Consider the following 23,309-nt stretch of genomic DNA (forward strand, 5'->3'; position numbering starts at 1 on the left):
TCAGGACCCTGTGTCCCTATGAGTCAGTAGTGAGGTCACCGCACCTGTCACTCCCAATGAAGACTACCTAGACCCAGTTAAATACTGAAAACCATTCAATGTCAACTTCTATCTGCCTAATCCAATCTGCTTCCTCCCTTAGACATTCATCCTCCCTATTCTGCATAAAATGGCAACTTACCAAAGGCCCTTTTCAAGCTAAACTGGCTCTCAGGTTATTTTCATTCTCTAGATACTATTTTCCCTGGCATGTATGAAACACACAAAGATAAAAATATTAGTGGCATACTGAGCAAAACCACTTCCTGCAGTGCTGGCATGCCATGTCGGTGTGAATTTGAGTTCCAGCTCCTCTACTTCCAATCCAGCACCCTGATACTCTGGTAAAAACAGAAGAAGGATGCCCAAATTCTTCAGCTCCTGCTACCCATGTGGAAGACCTGGAAGAAGCTCCTGATTCCTAGCTTCAGCCTGGTCCAGCCCTAGTCATTGTGAACATCTGTCCCATGGATGGAAGATCTCTCTCCCTGTCACTCCCTCTCTCTGCAACTCTTTCAAGTGAATAAATAAATCTTTTTTTAAAAATAAAGAATTACTTGAAGGACTTTGCTTTAAAAGGAAAGAAAATAACCTAGCATTTTTTTTTCTTTTAAATTCAATACAGGAAAAAATACAACTGTTCAGACTCCAGCATGCTGTGAGATATTCTAGCATGCTTTAAAAACAACGAACCACTTCAGGGCATGCTCTTTGGGCTTGGTGTCACTCGTGGGGTTCAACTGAGTTTGCTTCTACAATATCCCCAAGACACTACTGAGCCATGGGAACGAGATATAGCCGGATGACCTTCATGTCTGTGATATGGATACAGCAGCCGCCAACAGCTCAATATGCAGATGAGCTTTGCCAGCCTAATTTCTTCTATTTTACCAAAAGAAATTCAAATATGTACAGAAATTGAATCAAAAGATCAACTGTAAAATTGCAAAATGCTTGTTTTATCACATCTATCCATATAAGCGTCCACCAATCTATTGTTTAAAAAATGTGTAACAGATACCCGCACTTTTCTCTTGAATACTGCAGCATGCATATGACATCAATAGCTGTTTATGACTTTTTTCTGTTGATATTCAATTTTTTTTACAGTATTGGCATCATTTTAAAGGCAATGAAGGAGGAAAATACCAGCTTTATATATATATATATATATAGTTTTTTTATTTGAAAGTCAGAAATACAGAGAGGAGGAGAGACAGAGAGGAAGATCTTCCATCTGTTGATTCACTCCCCAAGCGGCCGCAATAATCGTAGCTGCACCGATCCAACGCCAGGACCCAGGATCCTCTTCCGGGTCGCCCATGTGGGTGCAGGGTCCCACATCCTCAAATGCTTTTCCAGGCCACAAGTAAGGAGCTGGATGGGAGTCAGGTTTGCCAGGACACGAACTGGTGCCCATATGGGATCCTGGTGCACGCAAGGCAAGGACTTATGCCAGTAGGCTACTTGCTAGGCCCTGAGATGCAATTTTAAAACACACGATGCATTGCACAGAGATCTGTAAGCCAGGTAATCACTGTGTTTGACAAATTAATATGCCTGTGGGACCCTAAGCCCTACCAAGATGCAAACAATTACAATGCCCTTGGAAGTTCCCCAGGCGTCTTCTAATTAGCCTTATTATCATTCCTTAGGAAGCCTACTTCCTACACATGTTCCTCTTCATTCCCTATAACACCCTACTGTAGTCAACAACCATTACCTTAAAGATTCATTTATTTGAAATGCAGAACTGTAGAGAGTAGGAGACACAGAGAGAGATCTTCCATCTGTTGGTTCACTCCCCACGTGGCCACAATGACTAAGTCTGAGCCATGCCAAAACCAAAAGCTAGGGTCTTCAAAGCCAGGAGCTGCCTCTGGGTCTCCTATGTCATCAGGAGGGACCCAAGGACTTGGGTCATCTTCTTTGCCCTCTTAGGCCATTAGCAGGTAGCTGGATTGGAAGTGCAGCAACTGGGACATGGATCAGTACCCATATGGCATGCCAATGTTGCAGGTGGTGCCTTTATCCATCATGCTGCAACTCCAGCCCCATTAAATCTCATTTGATAAGAGTCAGACCCTCTGGTCCCGATCTTAGTCTCATCTACAATTTTGCAGGTAGGATCCTGGGTGTAATTCCAAGGCCACTTTCAGGAAAATGCACACACATCAGGACCGCCCTGCCCGCAGTGAGGATTTGGAGCATCTGAGTCAGCCAGCGCTCTTTAATTCCATGTAAGTGAAGTGCTGCTGGATTACTACAGAGTCTGACCAGCTCTCTGTCCCTCCGAGATACAGTTCTGCTCTACAAAAAACACAATTTCCACAAGAGTTCACATTACTATGTGTCTCTGTGTATGTCAGGTTGTCACAGTGGCATAATGGGCAAAGTTTTCAATCAGCAATAACTGTGCCTCAGATAGGCCTCAAGGCCTACAGCACTGCCATGTGCAACGCTAGTGTGTTGGCTAGCATTCAGTCGTGGGCTTTGGAGCCGAATGGGGAAGGAAAGTAATGCCTCACTCCTCACAGTTGAAGTGTTGCAATGAACAGATTCTATAGCATCAAGCCACTGCATGTTACATGCTGAGAGTCATGTGTTGGGATGTCAAAACATTTGTATGCTGGCTATCACGTGAGATACTCAAAGCACAGATGTAACATCCACATATAACAATATTGAGGCTCCTGCAATCTGAGACGTGGAAACATTCACACATTCAGGTGTTGATACAGTGCAGGATGAGATGTAGAGGCATGGGCACACTGAAATGTCACTAATATCATCACACCTACACTTTGAAAGTTTTGGAACCCTCACAGGTATAGATGCTGTGGCATTGGCAGCTTCAGGTGTTGACAGTTTAGCATGGCAGGTGGCGACATGGACAGAATTAGCCAAGACACAATTTGAGATGTGAAAACCTCTCACTTGTACGTGTGCTTTCAAACACCATTAGATTTCAACCAGACTGACCCCGTCTCGGCAATATCTGCCAAATTCTTCTCCCACACAAGTGCTTTCAAGAGTGTTGGAAGCAGCTTGGAGATATTTCCAGTCGTGCCTACAGCTGCCGGCACTACTCATCCTTTCTGATGTCAGGAGGATGCTGAGCCTCTCAGGCAGCAGGGCAGGAATGCTGGGGAGTTAAACTTTCAGCCAACCAGGGATGAAATATGAAGAATAAGTGCCCTGGCTTCTTCACCCCTCCGGGTCTCAACACCAAGTGTTCTTACTTAAGAACTCTACAGTTACAGAGAGAAGAGAGACAGAGACAGACAGACCTTCCACCTGCCAGATGAAGTCCAACTAGACTCAATGGTTGAGACCTGGTGAGGCTGAAGCCAGGAGCCTGGAGCTCCATCCAGATCTCCCATGGGCCCAGGTACTTGGACCATCACCCACTGCTTTTCCAGGTTTAGAGCAGTCAGCAAGGTGAAGAGGATAGGAAAGGAGATGAGGAGGAGTGGTTTTGCTTGCTGGAGGCTCTGTGACGCCTTTAACCTCCAAATGAGATTAGAGATTGTATGGTGGCAGTCAACATGAGGCCATCAAGCCACCCAGAGCCTCATGTTGTAGGCAAGTGTGTGAGCCCGGAGTTTGGTGAGACTGTCCCTAAACTACCATCCCCGAGGTTACACACCCATCTCCTTGCTCTTCATCTTGAAGGCATTTGAGGTCATGGACTCCAGTCTAGATTGTTGATAGGAAAAAAAATTAATATATAAAACTGCAATGCCTGGAATCTTAGGCAATGCCAACAATAAACTCCATAAAAATGACAACGCACTGGAACTCTGGTAACACACAGCTGAGCTAGGAAGGGAGCTGTGCTCCAAGTAGGCCTACAACCGTGCTCATAGAACTGCAAATGATAAATAATGAGTGATGGCTAAAAAGTACAAGAGTCACCTTAAATTCAACATCAAGATGACTGGCATGGGCATTTGGTAAAACCAAGGTTTAAAAGGTGGCCAATTCTAGGTCTCCTTCCTCTGGTCTCTTGAGGGCTAGCTGAAGTGTCAGCACAGCTTTGCCCAGGATCTCAAGTGAGAAGTAGCCATACCCAACCTGAGTCTATCACCCAAAGGCAGGTCCTGATCATGTCCCCAAAGAGCAGAAGACACTCAGAGGCAGACGTAAAGATACATATGCATCTCTAGTCTCAAGGAAGAACTTTCCAAATATGACACAGCATGAACTGCAAAGGAAGTGACACATCTGACCACATTTGAGTTGAACACTCGGGGGCTAGCACAAATCCATTTAAGAAATCACATGTTCTATCAGAGTGCCCGAGTTGAACTTCTGGCTCTGCTCCACAATCCAGCTTCCTACTAATGTACAATGTAGACAGAAACAGGTGATGACTCAAGGAGTCTGACCCCTGCCTTCCACATGACAGACTTGGACTGACATCCTAGTTCTTGGCTTTGGTCTGGGCTGTGTTGTGGGCACTTGCGGAGTCAATCAGCAGGTGTCAGTGTTCTTTCTTTCCTATCCTTTCTCCCTCTCAAGTAAATACATACATACACAAAAACTGGGGGTGGGGGTAAAGACAAGACGAGCCATAGACAAAGCACAGTATGAAACAAAGAATTATTAAGCAGATTACAGAAAGCTGTGCCACAGCTAACAGGAAAACACCAACACAGTTTGTGCATAAGCAATTCATGGAGGAGACCATCTAAATGTTCAGAAAACATGTCAAGAGGAGCTGCATTGGATGGTGGGTGTGTTTTCTGGGTTTTGGAACTAATCACCACAAATCAGTTACCTTAGAAAAACAAACATTTATCATTTCATAGTACCAGTGGCCAGATACACAAAATTAAGGTCTTAGCAGGGCCACAATTCCCCTCTGGGCTCTGTGGCAGAATGTGCTCCTTGACTTCTGGCAGATTCTGGCGTGCCTTGGCTTACTGTCACATCACTCAGACCTTTGTTCTGTCCTATTGCTTCTCACCTCTGCCTAATCTTCCACTGTCTCTCTATGAGAGAGATGTTTATGACAGCCTTACAGCCCACCAGCTAATCCTGCCAATCACCAATCCTGGATTTACTCACACCTGCAGAGTAATTTTCCATGTAAAGCAATAGTCACAGGTCCCCGGGAGAGGGATAGCATCTTTAGGGAGCATCAGTGATTTTATGATAGCCGATAACCAGGAGATTGCAAATGGAAATCACACTGAGATATCATCAGACCACAGAAATGAAGATGCTGGACAGAACCCAGTGTCTATGGCAATAGAGAGCAACTGGAATTCATACTTTCTAGTGCCCAGAGGAAAAATCTATCATTACAGCCATGCCAGGGGGGGAAATCTGATAGGATCCATTAAAACTAAGGCTTCCAAGACTATACCTCATGACCTAGTCATTCCACTGATGGAGAAATCTGTGTGACCAGGAGACAGCTACAGGCAGGCTCAGTGTGGGCATTGTCACATGTGAAACCCTCCAAACAGCCCAAAAGGCATCAACATAACAGTAAGCTTAACTGGATATGGTCACACGGCAGGAAACCTTGAGAGTCCCACATATCCACATGGACAAAGCTCACAAGTGTCATGTCCAGGAAGTCAAGCATGTGGCAGAATCACACACACACACACACACACAGAGTGTCATCGATACCAGTTATCCTTGGCATTGGCTGTGGAAACACCCACCTGCAAAAGAGTCCTGCAGGTCTGCATAAACCACAGATCCCCAGTTCTAGAGAACACTTGCTCACAAGTGGTAGGGCACAAAACACAGCTGTCATCAGTGAAAAGTCTGCAAGGAACCTCAAAACACATCTGCCAAGAGTTGATGCCTTAGGGGGTGATACGCACATGGATATTCATGATATTCCCTATATATTTTTTACTTCTGTAATACGCTGTCATATTTTAAAAGAACTGAATATTCCATCACAGTGTTTTTAGATTTAGAAGGTGACATGTGCTTCTGGAAGGAGGGGGTAACAGATGATTCACCTCACTGGGAATGTCTGGCAGTTGGAAAACTTTGGTCTTGACCCCAAGCATGGCTAATCTGGGGCCTACAGATCCCCCACATGTTTGTGGATTCAATTTATGAGGTCTGGGAAGTGAGATGAGCTACATATATATACTCATATCTATTCACTAACTTCTAACTGAAATGCAGCATTTTCTTCTCATACAATGCTGGCAATACATCACACAGTATTGGTGATTTCTAGGACTTTATTACCAATAGTATTGGATAGTTTATAGCCCATTATAATGTGCAGACATCTCAAAACTATCATTTATGCTCACCAACAATTCAAAATGACAGCAGTTGTTAGGTTCCCCGCTATTTCATGTGCTAATAGAGAAGCACCCAGATTACTCCTCCAAGGAGTTGTTTATTCACTACAGCCATAACTATATTTCAATATAATTGGGATATTCTGTGGCTATATATTTTATCCTATGTGTTACAAAACAAAATTCCCCAGCAAACTCTCCCCAGAGGTGAAAAACTCTGAATGAGGGGAAGGGCTAGGCTCCCTGCTTGGTCAGGCTGGTGATTCTGCAAGTTCCCACAGCTCCAGGTTGGAGCAACCAGAGATGAGAATCAACTCTCCCCCTAAAAGGGGAATGGAACTGGTGCGTGATTATCTCAGCGGACAGAGCCCAGGAATGAAGACAGGCTATTTCTAAAAGCGCCAATCATCTTATCCTATCTGGTGTTGCATTTGATTGAAATTCAATCAGGGACTACTTGGTGAAGTATTCGGAACTCAGGCATGAGACTAGCTTAAGAACTGCACTCCTAGCCCACCCTCCTCCCCACAATGGAACAGAAGCTGGAGTGAAGGACGGCTGCTTATAGAACTCAGTGATTGGAACACACAGCTTCCTCTCTTCAGGCTGGGACAGTGCTTACCTGGAGGACAGACAAGGAGCATTGCCTACCTTACCCAACCTGGGGGCATGGGTCCAAGCCCTTTGATGTCTGATCAGGTCCTACAGATGCTAACAGGGAGAACACAATTGCTTCTGCTTGGAAGCAGTCTTATCTGCAGCCAAGAGCTGGTCCAGAATGGGAGCTGGAGTTGGCGTTTTTGCTTCATAGGAGCAGACTGCAGGGTTTCCATACTTGGAAGCTGCCCATAGGAGGAGAAGTGATTTATCTGACATGCAGGGGTCCTTAAATGAATTCACACTTACTGACCATTTGCTATGGGCTAAGCATGCATCTGGCTGCGTTGTGAAAAATCAAGTTGGCTGAGAGCTAACCAGCGCAATACTTTAAAGCACAGGGTCCCATTCTTCCAAATAGCTTTCCTGTGCTCCTGTCTAGTCCACCCCTCCCATCCCTGGCTCCTATATGACTGTGGGTGCGCTCTCTGCTCCTATAGCTTTTTATTATACATTTTCCAAACTTGATGAAAATGGGCTCATATGCTATGGATTCTTTTGAGTTTCTCCTTTTTTCATTTAACGGTGTCTTTAACATCCTTTCATGTTTTGTGCATTACTGATTAATTCCTTTCATTACTACACAGTATCCTATTGCACAGCATACACATGGATTCATGCATTCAAGTTCATTTATCCACATACCAGCTGATGGACATCTGGGATTTTCCCCATTTGGGGCTATTACAGATAGCACTGCATTGAAAACTCACACCTCACACACATGTATTTCTGTGACCTTGCATTCCTCTCTTTCGTGGATACCACAGGGTGGAACTGCTGAGTCATATGCTAAGTGAATGTGTATCTTACAAGAAACCCCAAACTACTTCCCAAAATGATTGTGCCATTTTATGTTTCCATCAACCACAGAGTCCAACTTGTTCCAAATTCTTAGCAACACGTAGTATGGTCTGCTTCTGCATTTTGGCACCTCCAGGAAAGTACAGCACTACCTCACAGTAGCTTTAATTGTGGCTGCCCAGTGAGTATTCCTTTTAGCTCTAGCACAGTATCTGGTACACAGCAAGTACTTGATAAATGTCTGTCAGAAACAAAAAAGAAAGTAAGTAAATTCCAGCTGATGCTAGATGTAATGATGTCCTTGGAATGGACTAATAAGTGTTAAACAGTCAGTTTCTCTGCCCAAACAGGGCTCATGACTGATGACTGTTTTTCGTTGCTGTGATTAAATTGTGTCTCCCTTCACATCACACACTCGGCTACCTCCTTACTGGTACAAGACCTACCTTCCACGCTGGGTGTTCTATCTACTCTGGGCTTGTTGGACAGCTAACAGAGAGATAATGTTTTCACTTGGAAATTCTTAACTGTGTATATGAAAGCAAACACAGACCTGAGTGAGGGCCTTTTGAAAACAGTGACTGTGGGACAGATGTTTGGCTTAGCAGTTAGGTCTCCAGCATCGCATGTCAGAGTGAGTGCAGGTCTCACTCCATTCCTGATTCCAGCTTCCTGCTAATGTGCACCCTGAGAAACAGCAGCTGATGCCCAAGCACTTGGGTTGCTCCATTCATGAGGGAGGCTCAGGCTGAGATCCCATTTCCTGGATGCAGACTGGCCCTGCTCGGGCTGCTTGTGGGCACTGGGACCATCACCTAACAGATGGCTGATTTCTTTCTCAGCCTCACTCTCGTCGGCTTTCTAGTAAAATGACGACTTTGTATAAACTTAAAAACTTCTATCTCACTCAGGATAACCTTGAAAAAAGATGACTATACAGGAGATTCCTGCTCACTGTCTCTTCTCTGAGCTTCCAGCCCACATGCCAGAAAAACCCCGGATCATGCCTTAGAAGCATGAAGTTCAGTGGTTCAATGCAGACTCAGGGCTTAAAGAGCAGGATCTACATTCAATTGTGACTCTTCTGCTTGTGGCTTCTCACAAACAAGGGAGTCCACCACATCTCACATTCTAGCCTGACAAGCAGAAAAAACACTAATGTCATGGTGGATTTTTGTGACAACTACAAGGTGGATGTAACAGCTGTCCACCCCGCATATCATCAAAGCAGCCTTGGGAAGTGCTGGTGCCCTTGGCCTTGAGCAAGGCTTAGGATAGGTGTCATTGCTGTCACCTGTGCAGGCAGGTGTCTCTCAACAGCTGGTACTGCATCTCCCAGCTGCTGTGGTCACTGAGATTAACCTCTAAAGAACCACAGTTCTCAACAGAGCCCCCCTGGATGGCTCTATCTCCCACTCTTCCCACCGGGACGTTGAATACTTGGCTAATATAAGCATAGAAGCTAAGACCCATCTCTCAGGAAAAGCCATGTGGGGCCAGCTCTGTAGAGCAGTTGGTTAAACTGCCACCTGTGATGCCAACATCTCATAAGAGTGCCAGTTCAAGTCACAACTTCTACACTTCAGTACAGCTTCCGGATATTGTGCCTAGGAAAGCAGCAGAAGATAGCCCAGGTGCTTGGGTTCCTACTATCCATGTGGGAGACCCGGATGGAAATCCAGGCTCCTGGCCTCAACCTGGCCCAGCCACAACTGTTATAATTTGAGGAGTGAAACAGAAGATAGAAGATATCTTTCTCTTTGTCTCTCCATCTCTTTCTGTGCCACCTTTCAGCCAAGTAAATAAAGTGTTAAAAACCAAAGAAAAGCAGTAATTTAGTGTAATTAAATTCAATCTCCTCTCATGGAACACACCAAGGCTAAGCCTGCTCATCCTTCTGCAGTATCCTCCTTGCTTCAGTCCCTTCCTCCATTCTGTCCTACCTTGCTCCCTCTTTTACAGGCGTTTTCCAAGAGCTCTCCCTCAGAAAAACACAGGCACACATATCCACTCCTCCATATATGCATCTAGGAACCAACCTCCCCTCCCATACACACACACACACCCAGGAGCTACGGGCACATTTTCCACATGATGCATGAAAAACATAAAAGATACTATTTTTGGAAGCCATACTCTCCAATCACTGGACTGTCACAAATGAAGAACTTTTCTATGCACCCAGTGCTTGTTTAAGCTCACTGAGTCTCTGGAGGTCACTTTGCTCAGACTGCCACTAACCCATCATGGGAAGGAGGCTCAGGCAACCGACTTATTCAATGAGAAGCAGTTCACAAAGATCAGGGATGTGCAGCAAGGATCTGCTGTGAGCCAAGCCTCCCATTTGAGTGCCTTGGTAAAAAAAAAAAAAAAAAAAAAACCCAAAGACTCTTCCCAGCACAAGGATTCAGGTGACACTGAATTGGCAGATGCCACTGCTCTGCTGGTTGTACAGATGACTGACAAGATACTTCATCACTTCACCCTGCTTCTACAGCAAATACTGGAAGTTTTCCAGGGTGAGTCCCAAGCCAATATTCAAGGGGAGAAGAAGATGGTGGGAGGATCAGAGAGTCAGAGGGAAGAGGGTTTTTTTTTTCTAGTTCCAGATGGAGGGACAAACAGGCCAAGAGTGAAGCATGGTCATCATCCTCTTTACCCTGTGATGCACCAATGACAAAGAGAAGCAAGGGTGGGCTTCAACCTTGGAATCATGGGCAGGAAGCAGAAAGGATGGCCACATTCCTATGAACGGACTTGGCAGAGTAGCTAAGAGTGAGGTCCACAGGCTAGAGGTCAGGTTTCTGGGGAAGACTAAAGCGAGGTGTGAATGTGAAGAAGATAACTCTCTGAACATCCTAGCCAGCCAAGCACCTGAGCTATTGATGACCATTACCAACAAAGCAGCCAAATACCAAATGTCACAGCACCCAAGGCAGGGGAGTGCCAAGGACCAAAGAATCTGGGGGCTGATCATGGGCACAGCAAAGGGCATTATCATGTGCAAATTCATGGGGGGAGGGGAGAAAGGGCACACTGTCCATCTGCATATATCACACAAGGTCCAAATCAAACTCCAGCGGGGCCTGGACAGGATGAGTGGACAGTTAGCCTGGAATTCTCTCAAGCTGAAGAGAAACTGAGCATACTCTGTACCCAAGCACAACACTCAAGTTACTGTATGGAGATTGTCCAAAATCTTTCTTCTGAAGCAGTCTCATTCTCCCCCAAAAAAGGACAAACAGGAAGAACAATGCATCTAAACAAGGCCCTCCCGATCAAATCATTTTAGATCATCTTCCATGCTTTTACTCATGAACTAGTAATGGCTACCTGGAGCTCGGGCTGAGAAGGATGCTGTGATTGATTACTGATGCCTGGACAATACAGAGTGGGGGAAATGACAGCATATATGTCAAGTGCTTATCCTCCCTGGTTAAAGACTTCTAAAGAATCAAAATACTAAATAGTTAAAGTAAATTATTCATCTATGCCCTTAACATTTTCTAAATACATCAGTGATTATGACAAAGATGGGGGCAGAAGGAAAAAGATGGAGAAGAATAAAAACAGAGGACAGGAAAGCAGAAATTAAGGAAAGAAAACTAGGAATGAATTCAGATAGAAATACATTTGTAAAAGCAATTTTACAAAATAACTTTGATCTGTTCCGCCAAATTCTATTTTAATCAAATGCTCTTTAACCAACCATAGAAAATTAAATTTTGCATCATAAAAGTATTTACCATTTGCCGTTTACAAACTCCCCAGCTGTGAATTCATTCCTTATAAATAGCAGAGCTGGTAATTCACAGTAATCCCTGGCTTAAAGCAGAATGACAGCAGCCAAGAACTTCTCTGCACAATTTTCTCCCAAACTCCTTGAGATCTCCAACTGGTCTCATGCTTTCAAGGCTGTTTCTTATCCTAGCAGATACACAGTGGAACATGTCATTGACAAGGATTAGTCTGTGACATGAATGAGACAACCACTGGAGCAAAGTGATTCAGGACCTATGCCTCACAGGTGGTAAATTATGTAGACAAAACATCAGCCAAAGGAAATCAAATGATTACAAAAGAATCCAGAATATCAGAAATGCACTTACAGATGATCCTTGATTGATAATGAAGCGGCATCCCAATAAACTCAGCAAAGTTGAAAATATCTTGGAGCCAAACCACACAAAACTACAGTGCAGCTCAGACTACCACAATCAATCCTTAAATCTCTGTTAGTCTCAGTTGGACAAAAATCACTGGATGCAAAGCCTATTTCAAAATAAAGTGAAATGTGTTGAATTCTATACTGAAAGTGAAAAGAATGATGGCGGTATGGGTGTGGTTTCACAGCACTGTAAAGTTGAAAGATTCTAAGCCAAACCATTCTAAATCAAGAACCATTTGCACTTGGTAGCATTCAACCTGAATTTAGGTTCACCAGAAGCAGAACTGAACACAAAGAATCAAATTAAGTAGGTAAATGTAAGGAAACAAGAACAGTGGGACTGCAGCACAAGAAAAGAGGAATCCATCAGGAGATAGTGAGATGCCAGTTCCCGCTGTGAGTCACCAATGCTGAATACCACTGATAATTCTAGAGAAGGATAATTATTTCCGTAATTTCTGCTCTCTTGTCCTCTCTTTTCTAGGACCTCATGTCAGCCCACCCAGTGGGCAAGGGATGGTTCTTGCTTGATCAATGCCCCAGAATTCCTGGTTCTCTCAGATGGTGGGGAACCTCCAAGAATCTTCAAGCAAAGAGATTCAGGTCCAGGAGCTTGGACAATGCACAACTATACAAGTAAGTCCCAAAACAGTGTTTCCAACATGGCTGCATCTCCAATGTTGGTGCAGAAACACAGGAACAGTGTGGCTGAATGTGAACCTAAGGTGCACCCCACCGGAAGAGTTACGATGAGAGAGACCATGGCATGAGGGAGAAATACTGCAGGATCCTCCTGCGTGGAGTTAGTGCAGCAGGTTGACTTGTCCTTAGTCTGATTCAGAAAAGGACTTACCTGAAGAAGTGATGCTGGGAATGGTTTCTTAGGAAAAAAGGTCTTAGGAGTCACCAAATACAATCTTCTCAGTAAGTTACTGGGCTTGCCTAAGCAGACAGAGGCGACAGAACACTTATCCTAAGAATGTATGTTGCAGAAAGAAGTGAGGATGGGTAATACAAACAGACAAGTTTTATATGAAGCAGAAAGTGCTTGGCATCATGCGATGGGGAAACTAGAAGTGATTGGGCCTTTCCCAAGAAGGAATCATTTCTGGCTGGCTGATCTTCAGAGGAGGAATATTTGAGAAGCAAGACACACAATAGGGGAGATTTTGAGCAGAACAGAGAGGAGTTGGGGGGACAATCTTAGGGTGTAATAGGAGGCAAGGATGGCACAGATGAGATCAGGAAGTAGCAAGTAACCAATGCAGACTCCTCAGGCAATCCTGAGCGTGCCTGGAGCAGTTGTGGGGATTAGTGACACAGATGAGCTCAGGTCCTGCTGATGGCTTCAGTGCCAAGCAGAGGAGGGAAGTGGGCCATTTGAAAAATTAGAGGTAACACTGCATCAGATTTGCTGTAAGACAGCTCCACCAGCCTACAGAGTGCTAACAGGCATTGGCAGCCACAGTTGGGGTGGTGACATACTAACAGCAACAAGACGATGCACACAGGAGATTAAAAAATGTTGTTACTGAGAGAATCAAAATAATCTCTATTCTGTGCAGAGCAGAAACTTTCTGCCACCATGGAGAAGCACTATGGCTGTGAGGTCCAATCAACAACAGTTCACCTCCTACCACAGATCAACTGATTCTTCAGATGACACTGTGTTTGTGCATGTGAGACAGCATCTACAGCACTAAAGTGAGTCTTATGAGAGGGTATAGAACCTTCCAATTCCATGAAAATGCCAAGGTCTTGTTGAAGAAGCACATTATCCCCTGGTGGCCCACCTGCAATGTGAAATGCCTTTTGCCAGTTCCTAAAGAATAACCAGGTACCACCATCTGAAACAGAAGCCCCACCACAGCAGGTAGCCCTTGGCCTCTAGCAGAGCCCAAACAGATGTCCTGGGGGAGCCAGGTGAATTCCCACCTTGCTGCAACCTGCCAGGGAGCTTCCTGTCATCCATCGGCAGCCTGGCTACAGAACACAAGCCCAAAGATGGAGAAATTTTAGATGGAATCAAAGTGAAATGCTATATTCAGCAACAGAAGTGAGGAAGGCAGGGCACAGGTGAGCTAGAGCTGAACTGCACACACTCTGTGGCTAACAGCCTCACAGACAGTACCTTCCGTCCCCTCCACAACAGTGCTAAGAGTAGATGTCACCATGTCAGTGGACAGATGCGAGTCTGAGGCTCAGCAACATTTCACCTAAAGCCCACTGCTCTGAGAGAGGGCCTGGCTTCACTAGGCACAACAAACATCATCACCAAGACACCCGGCCAGAATTCCCCTCAAACCCCCAACTCAACAGAACCATTCTCATCCGGGGCTACTCTTCCTAGGGCAGTGCCTTCCTCCAGTCTTCCCTCTGCCTGCACAGAAAGCCCCCATCCTCCAGAGCTGTGTCCTGCTATGGTCTGAATATAGTTTGTCCTCACTAGAAACTCACATGGCAATGTACATGCCATTGTGAGGGTGGAAACCTACACTGACTGTGGTGTTGTAGGTTGAGACCAGGGAGCACCTGTGATTGACTACTGTGGCTTTATAAGAAGAGGGGAAGAATCCAGAACACACACACATGTATCCTTCCTCCATGGGATGCCCCATCACCAAGTAGAGACTTTCAGTCTTGGACTAGAACCATGAACCTAACTATATATATTTTCTCTACAACTTACCCAACCTGTAGTATTGTGTTATTTGCAACAGAAAACAGAAGATGACACTTCCTACTCAGCATCAGTGGTATACCTACTGAGGTCAGTGGTATCATCTAAGGTCTCACCGTTAGAACTGTAGACTCAAGACTCAAGTGCAGAGGGAAGCATCTCTCTTAACCATGTGACTGCCTTGATGGCCACTGGTAAACATGTGTTCGAGGCAGAACCATTGGCCAGTTTAGAACACACCATGGAATCCCGCTCCTTTACTCCTCCATAAATGCTATCCTCTTTAATAGAATGGTCCTTCTGCCTTTTCAACCTTCTCCATACACATCAACTTCAGTGATACCTGTTCTTTGAAGCCAGAATTAAGATATCCTTTTAAAATTCTGGGAAATAGAGCCTGGTGTGGTGGCCTAGTCACTAAGGTCCCCACCTTAGGTGCACCGGTATCCCATATGGGCACAGTTCTAACTCCAGTGGCCCTGCTTCCCATCCAGCTCCCTACTTGTAGCCTGGAACACAGTTGACGATGGCCCAAAGCCTTGGAACCCTGCACCATGTGGGAACCACCAGTCCCTGGTAGATTCCAAAATCTTGGAACCCTGCACCCACCATGCAACCCACCGGGCTCCTGGCTTCATATTGGCACAGCTCCAACCATTGCAGCCACTTGAAGAGTGAATCAGCATTCAGAAGATGTTTGTCTCTCCTCTCTGCATATCTGACTTTCCAATAAAAATAAATCTTTAAATAGAATTCTATGAGATAGAAGAAAATAATTACTTTTCTTCAACTACTAAATCCACAGTATTAAAGCCCAGTACTTGTATTTGTTTACAGCAATCTCTGTTTAGCCCCTAACAGAATCATCGCCAATACATTCTCACATCATTTAACATTCAACAGTCAGATTTATAATGATTGCCCAATAGTCTAATGAATGATGGTTATACAATTGAATACGATCTTATAATATCTGGTCTGTTCAAAGATTAACAGGACCAACTCTGCAGAAATTTACCAGGATGTATAGTGAGGGCTAGATTTATTTATTTATTATTTTTTTAACACTGGCAAAGCGTGAGTCCCATGGCTCCGTCCCAGTTTCCCACAGTGCCTGAGTAAGAAGACTGATTTATTAATGGACCTGCCCTGGCCAATGGCCCAGTCATCTGTGTCACTGCCAATACTTTTTGACTTGAATTTGAAGCCCAAGAGAATAGAGAAACTAATAAGATTAACTCACAGGGCATTGCAATTATTGAACCATTTAAAGTCTGCCAAGAGAAAAGCAGACACATAGACACAATTCACTCTTCTAGGTACAAACAAAAACTTGGTATCCCACCTATATCAACCTCTCCACTCCACTTAATGCAGACCGACATTACAACTGTGATTACATTACAACTATTCACATTTTTACAAAGATGCAAAGTACTTTTAGAGTTGCTCTGTGAAAAGACTCCAAACGTAGATAACAGAAATGAGCAAACACATTCAGAAAGCCTAAAGAGTTTGCCCAATGTGATTTAGGGGTACAGAACTCAAGCCCAAACATAGTGATCATTTCTATCTTATTGTGTTCTCTATACAAGATCCCATCTCAGAGAGTCTGTAAGATAAACAAAATGACACACATGTGTCTAAGGATGTAGAAGTAGGAGCTTTCTGTGCAACCCCTAATACAATGACTCAGGACACTGCAACTTAGCCACTGTGTCCAAATGACGCCCCATTTTGAAAAAATATATATTTATTTGAAAGTAAAAATGAGAGCGTAATTTCCTGGTTCACTTCTCAAATGGCTCAATTGTCAGTATTGAGTCAGGCCAAAATCAGGAGCTGTCTCATTGGCCATCTTCCATTGCTTCCCTAGATATTTTCACAGGCAACTGGATTGGAAGTGGAGTGGCTGGGATTCAAACAAGCATACCAGTGTTGTTTAACCTACTGTATCACATCATTGGCCCAAAATGTCCCTTCTTTTTAAAATATTTATTTATTTACATTGAAAAGACAGATTTACAGAGACAGAGAAAAACATCTGCTATCTGCTGGTTCATTCCCCAGAGGTCACAACAGCCAGAGATGAGCTGTTCCAAAGTCAGGATCCAGGAGTAGAACTGAGTCTCCCACATGGATGCAGGGTCCCACAGCCTTGGGCTATCCTCTATTGCTTTCCTAGGTCACAAGCAGGGAGCTGAATAGGGAGTGGAGCAGCCAGCATGAACCAGTACCCATATGGAATCCTAGTGCATGCAAGCCCAGTGCATGCAAGGATTTAGCCACTGAGCTATTGTGCCAGGCCCTAATTTCCCGTTTCATAAGGGTATCAGTCATATTAGGTCAATGGGACCTTAATGTACCTCTTCCTAGCTGACTTACCACTGAGAAGAGTCATTTCCAAGTAGAATCACTTCCTGGGGGAACTGAGGGTCAGGAAGCCAATGTTTCAACCCAAAATATTATCCCAAACCTAAAGATCCCAGCACCCTTGTACTTCTGTAAGGGTGTAGGGCCGCAATTGCCATGTTACTTCATCCTACCTGGCTTCCTCACTCTATTACTGGAGAAACAAACTGGATAATAAGTGCACTAGAGATAACATGAAACACTCACTTCCTTGAGGAATTCCTCTGCTTTTCTGCTCTCTTAGCCCTCTCTTCCCAGCACAGCACTGCTTAGGCACAGTTCATCAAACACTCAATACCGGCAACACACTCCGAGCTATTTTTCAAGGGACTTGGCCTGCATTCACACTTGCAGAAAAACTTCCTCCAGTAGAGCCCTGGTCCCTGCCTCACCCTGGTTTCTGGCCCTCAGCCCTGGTCTTAGAAAACCTTATAGCTCTGGGTTAAGAACATAGCTTAACTCAGCAGGTAGATGAGGGTGAGATCCTGCTAAAACTCCACGGGGGCAGCAAAAGTGAAATACAACCCCAACAATTAAACCACTTCTAACACTGTCATCCCTTCCATTTACTTTTCCCAGTGCCTTCCGTTTCACCTTTCTATATAAAACCGGAAATACCAGAATTCCTGAGCAGCTGAATATGAGAAGTGACACTCTTGCTCCCTTATAAATTAAGACTCAGGGCTAGCTTATGGGTAAATATTCTCAAGGACACTTTATTGAGCATTCTCGACTACAGTAAAAGCACCCAGACAGACCAGAGATACCTGTAGAAAAACCTGCCTGCCCTCCAATAACAAATGGTCCACACAACAAGAAAGAGGACCAAATGCAATCATCCAAAGTGTAGCTAAGGCCCAATGAAGTCCCCATGGGAATACACCAGAGATGAAGCTCTGGAAGCATTCAAATTAATTACAAACAGTGTCTGGTTTGTTGAGAGCTCCACCGCCAAGAATGTCTTTCCACGACTCAGCAAGTTTATGGCTCTTTCGAAGCTTGGCAAGTGGCCCTTCAAACTCCGGAAAGTCCGGAGTGGATCAAAAGTGACATCTCCGTGGCAACCCACTGACATTTCCACTCATGCTGGGCCTTCCAGACCAGGCTTTTAAAACAGGCAGTGGCAATCCAATCAAACTAGTCCTAAACTAGATTTCATAACTTCGACTTTGTAACTGCCCCAAGGGGTGGAGATTAGGCCTAGCAGGTATGGTGCTGACTGGGACATCCACTTTCTCTAGCAGAGTCCCTGGGTTTGAGTCCTAGCTCCTGACACCAGCTTCCTGCTACTGTGTGCCTAGCAGGCAGTGGGGGTGGCTCAGCTAAGTTGAATCATTGCTACCCACATTGGAAAACTAGACTGGGTTTCTGGATCCTTTCTTCAGCTTGAGCCACCTCTCGCCATTGTGGGCATCACCAAGGACTTGTGTAATCATCATTGCCATGTGATGACTTCTGTTTTCCTGGCTATAACCCTGAAGTCTACCAAGGTCAGCATTTGCTCAAGGTCACACTTGCATCTGAAGGAGCCGGTTTTCCACATTCTCACGGACTCCCCACACTTCTCAGAAGTCCACTGGTTGAACTCAACTGAGATCAGGCTGGCAGGTCAGCTAGCAGTTAACACATGCACCAGCCACAATGTCCACTTCACAGCCTGCATGACAACGTGCACATCTAGCACATGGGGGACCCCACTTTCAGAGAATGGGAACTTGAGGGCTCCTTCCTCTAATAACCCACGGTTATGATGTTTATGCAAATACCAGAGGAGAAAAATCAGACATGCACCAAGGCATGGGGTCCTGAGATTGCTGACCCTGGTATGTGAGGGACAAATTGGGAGGCAGGACCGAAAAATCATACCTAGTTCTGTGACCACAGTCAATGGCAAGGATGACAGGGCATGGGAGATCCTGGGGGTTGCCATGGAAAACATAGTAAAAGAAAGCCTTATTTCATAGCTTCTATTAAAGGTAAGACTATTAGCCTCATCTTCCTTCTTCCTCGATAAAAAGTTGCAGCTGAAACTGTTCTGTCACTTGGTAATTTCATAGGGCCAGAGGGCATTACTGTATTTGTGATTTCTCTATTTTGTATCACCTTGGCAAAGGAACCAACATGATGGAAGATGGCAAAATGTCCCTCTGCAATCTAACTTTTCTGCTCTTCCCATCCCATGGAATTTTGGCTGTCCTTAAACCCAGAGTTGGCAAGGAGAACTGGTAGAAATGATGTTGCACCATTTCCCAGCCTTGAATACTTCCACTCGCTAATGCTGCTCCAGGAATAGGTCTCAGTAGCTGGGTGACCAGTTGGACAGCTACATCTCTGTCAACAGCCAACCTAACCTCAAGACATGGGAGGTCCCTCTAGTCAAGCCAGGCTTCTGCTGACCACCAGATGAGTTCAAACACGCAGATTCCAGCTGGACCTGACCCAGATCAACAAAATCATCCAGATGACCCATGGATGCACGAGCCACATTAAATGTTTAGCGTTTGTTTGTGTAGTTTGTTACACAGCTATCACAGACTCCTACAATGGTAAATGGGATTTTGCCTCCAAGATGCTCACATGGCAGATAAGAGCTTATTTGGGCAAGTACCTTTTCTCTAGTCCATAACTTTATTTGCAGTAACACGCTGCTTCCAGATCTACCATTTATAGACCTTTATATGTGTGACTGAACAGGTGCTTGATTTAATATTTGCAACAACAGTCTCACTGGCCACACACATGGGTTGTGATTTACTATTCCTACATTAAAGGTGAGGAAACACAGACTCCAAGAGGTTGGCTGGACTAAGGTCATGCAATAAATGGGAGATCCAAAACACAAACCCAAGGTCACATGGGCACAGAGTAATGCTTATGACATCTGGGTTCTGATGTGCTGGGATGGAGCCATAGCAAGTTATTATGCATGTGACAGACTGAGAGTTTTCCTGAATAACAAACCCAAGCAGTGGCTACCAGCCTGAGAGAGGGCAGGCACAGACTCATCTCCCATTGCTTCTGTGCCAATGGGAAGGATAGCTTTTCTCCCTGCACCAAAGTCAAAAGAGGAGTCAAGGACCTGAGTAATAGAACCTTCTATAAAGGCTAAGACAGTAAGGATTTTAGGCTTTGCAAGTCACAATGTCTAAAATGTGTTATTCCAGAAAAGCAGCCATAGACAATACATAAGCAATTGATGGAGGTCAGCCCTTTGGTGCAGCAGGTACTGTTGCTGCCTACAAGGCCAGCAACCCATACAAGCACCAGATCATGTCCCAGCTGATTCATTTCTCATCCAGCTCCTTAGGAACAGCCTGGGAAAAGCAATGGGAGACAGTCCAAGTGTCTAATCTCCCTGCTATCCACATGGGAGACCAGGCTGAAGCTTTCGCTTCAGCCTGGCCTACACTGGGTCTTTGTGGTCATCTGGGAGAGTGAACCAGTAGATGGAAATTATCCATCTCTGTTTCTTCCTGTAACTCTGACTCTCAAACAAATCTTCAAATATAATTTTTAAAAAGGAAAGTGTGTCCAAAAAAATTTTATTTGCAGAAACATCCATAGTTTTCCAATTCTAGGTCAAAGGGATTGAGCCAAGCAGGGAAATTACTCTCTAATGTTAGTGCCCTCACTCCCTATTGTTGAGAAATAATAACATAATAACCTCTTACCTATAAATAATATCTGAATCTACCTGGTATGGCAGAAACGACTAACTGTTTCTTACTAAACATACACACACACACACACACACACACACACATCTTGTCTGAATAACAGTACAGAAGTTCTGTGTTAAGAAAGCCCCAGAGGCTGTATCTTAGTCTACAAGAAACAAACAGTACTGGGATTGATGACCCACATCTGCCTTGGGCAAGGGAGGGGAGAAAGCCAGCATGAACTCAATCAAATGTCCCACATATTTATCATCCAAGTTTTACACAATCACTACTTGTTTCCAATAAAAATTAATTGGTGATGAATCAACTGAGTTGTTGATAACTGAGGATAATTTTCAGAAGCCAGGGTCAATATCCTCAACCAAGGGATCCAACTGACATCTTTACTCACATCATCCCCCAAATACAGAGAAAGTCAACACAAAGAAACAGGAAAGAACTACAACGCAACACGAATCCCTACTTCCTAATCAAAGATGGACTCCCAGTGAAAATGCTGGACATATCTAGATAATGGGATGATACACTGTCTGACATTGTACCAGCAACGTTGGGGCACACTTAAATAACAGACTGATGGAATTATAACTCCTTATGAAGGACTATACCATTGCAACAATATGGGTAAAATGGGGGGTGAGAATTGGGGGAGAGAATCCCAGACTCTACAGAATTGCACCATAAAATTCAAATTTTAAAATAAAATTTTAAAAAAAGAACTTCATAAATTGGTCAACCCAAAATCATTTTCAACAGAGGGTATCTGCTATTTTAGGTGCTGTTTCAGTTCTCCTCAAAGATCTTTGTGCTGGGTTCTTAGGTCTCCACAGCAGTGTGATGGGAGGTTGAGGAACCAGGAAAGAGTGGATCCTCAGAGGAGGCTAGTCCCTGTATCAATGGACATGAATGTCCCAGAAAGGTACTAAGTGGTTCTCACAAAACTTATAAGAAGCGATCCTTACGGAAGGAGCAAGCCTGGTCCTTCCCTAGCTCCCTGCTTCCTTGTTCCAGATTTGTCACTTGTTCCATACCTGCTCTTGATGCTGCCACCCACCATGATGTGACACAGCCAAAAAGGGCCCTCCCCATAACCAAGCTGTTGCAGGCACCATGCCCTGAAACTGCCAAAACCATGAGTCAAACAAACTTTCTTTCATTAACAAGTTAGCCTGTCTCTGGTAATTCACCGTGGGAACAGCAACAACTAAAAGATGAAGACAGTATTGAACCCAATAAAGAATCCTAGTCAGGCCCTTGCAGCAGTCATCGCGTGAGCAGCCTTCAGCTGGGCAGCATCAATTAAGCCTTATCAATAAAAGCTCTAGCAGTCACTCTCTCCTGAGTGCAGCAATCAGAGCTGTGATGCCGACTCGGACCTTTCCTGCAGTAAGTCACTGAAAACCTGTTAAGCTTCACACATTAATTGGCCATTACCTTGGGCTAAGCACACAAAGCTCCATCCATCAACCAAGAGAAGCTGGAAACCCATCCAGCTTAAAGGGCAAAAGACTGAAGACTTCAGGGCTGCTGAAAATAATCCTTAGATACCACTTACTTCATTCTAGTTTTCTTAAGATGTTACTTTGAGACCATGACACTTGGAGGGATTTGTTTTCTGATATTCTACTTAGACCTTCACTGTGCATCATGGCAGCCAGGAGTCATATGCAGTACCTAAAGTAGACTGAACATTAAACAATATGTAAAAGTCAGCTTTTCAGTCATACCCATTCTCTTTCAAGCTCCGCCAGACTTGACACACAAAAAAGACAGAGAGTAATGCCACCAGCACAGAACCTTCTGCTGCACACTGACATGGACTGAAGCAGGTAGCAGGTGCTGCTGAGCTCTGGGCATCTCTCCAAGACGCCATGGAAGTTGTCTGCCATCAACACCTGAACTCTGCCTCAATGCTTTGTTTCTGGATTAGAGGGCACACTCAACTCATGTGCAAAGGAAGGGTAGATTGGTAGTGCTAGCAAATACACTAACTGCAGTGATCAACAAGTGACAGACAGGGATCCGTGGTCAAGCATCCCAGCTTCCAAAGGTGGGTCATTCACTCTGCAGAGTCCTTGAATTGCCTTGGCTCAGGGAGCCCCTGAAGCCTTAGCCATCACCTGATTCCTGACTCTCCCTCCACTAGCATGACTTGAGTCAGCATCCAGGGGAACCCAACTAACTCCTCAACATCAGTTGTTCAGAAAACAGAAGAAAGGGGCACATCCATCTGATGCTGAAGCTGGGCGCTTGAAAGCCAGCTCACTGCTTTGGTGAAGATATTCATGCACAAAGTCAAGAAGACAAAGGCCTCTTATCTTATCTAACAGCTTTCTTTTAATTTTTGGCTGTCTTACACTTTATATATCTTATAACCTTTATTGCACACTTACTATTTTTCTAGTTGATAACTATTCACCTTAATCATTCACTTAAACACCAAAACTACTTTGGAGTAATTTAGCTCCTTGCAAAACTCAAACCACTCTCCAATGACAACATTTAACCCCACCGAGAATGTCAAACAGACTAAGTCCTGGGTTCCAAAAACGATTTCCACAGTTCAGCTCCCAGGACCTTGA

The 23,309-nt window shown here is 44.5% G+C and overlaps 1 protein-coding gene and 1 non-coding gene across 2 annotated transcripts in view; both read right to left on the minus strand.

Annotated features, from left to right (window-relative positions):
* The window catches only part of SLC24A3 (solute carrier family 24 member 3), a 445,716-nt gene that overhangs the window by 313,198 nt on the left and 109,209 nt on the right, over window positions 1-23,309 (minus strand). The window lies entirely within an intron of this gene.
* LOC131483060 (U4 spliceosomal RNA) lies at window positions 2,355-2,502 on the minus strand. Its single transcript, XR_009247491.1, has one exon. It is a non-coding gene; the product is annotated as a U4 spliceosomal RNA (small nuclear RNA).

Source organism: Ochotona princeps, chromosome 22 (genome assembly GCF_030435755.1).
Source record: "Ochotona princeps isolate mOchPri1 chromosome 22, mOchPri1.hap1, whole genome shotgun sequence".
Lineage (NCBI taxonomy): Eukaryota > Metazoa > Chordata > Mammalia > Lagomorpha > Ochotonidae > Ochotona > Ochotona princeps.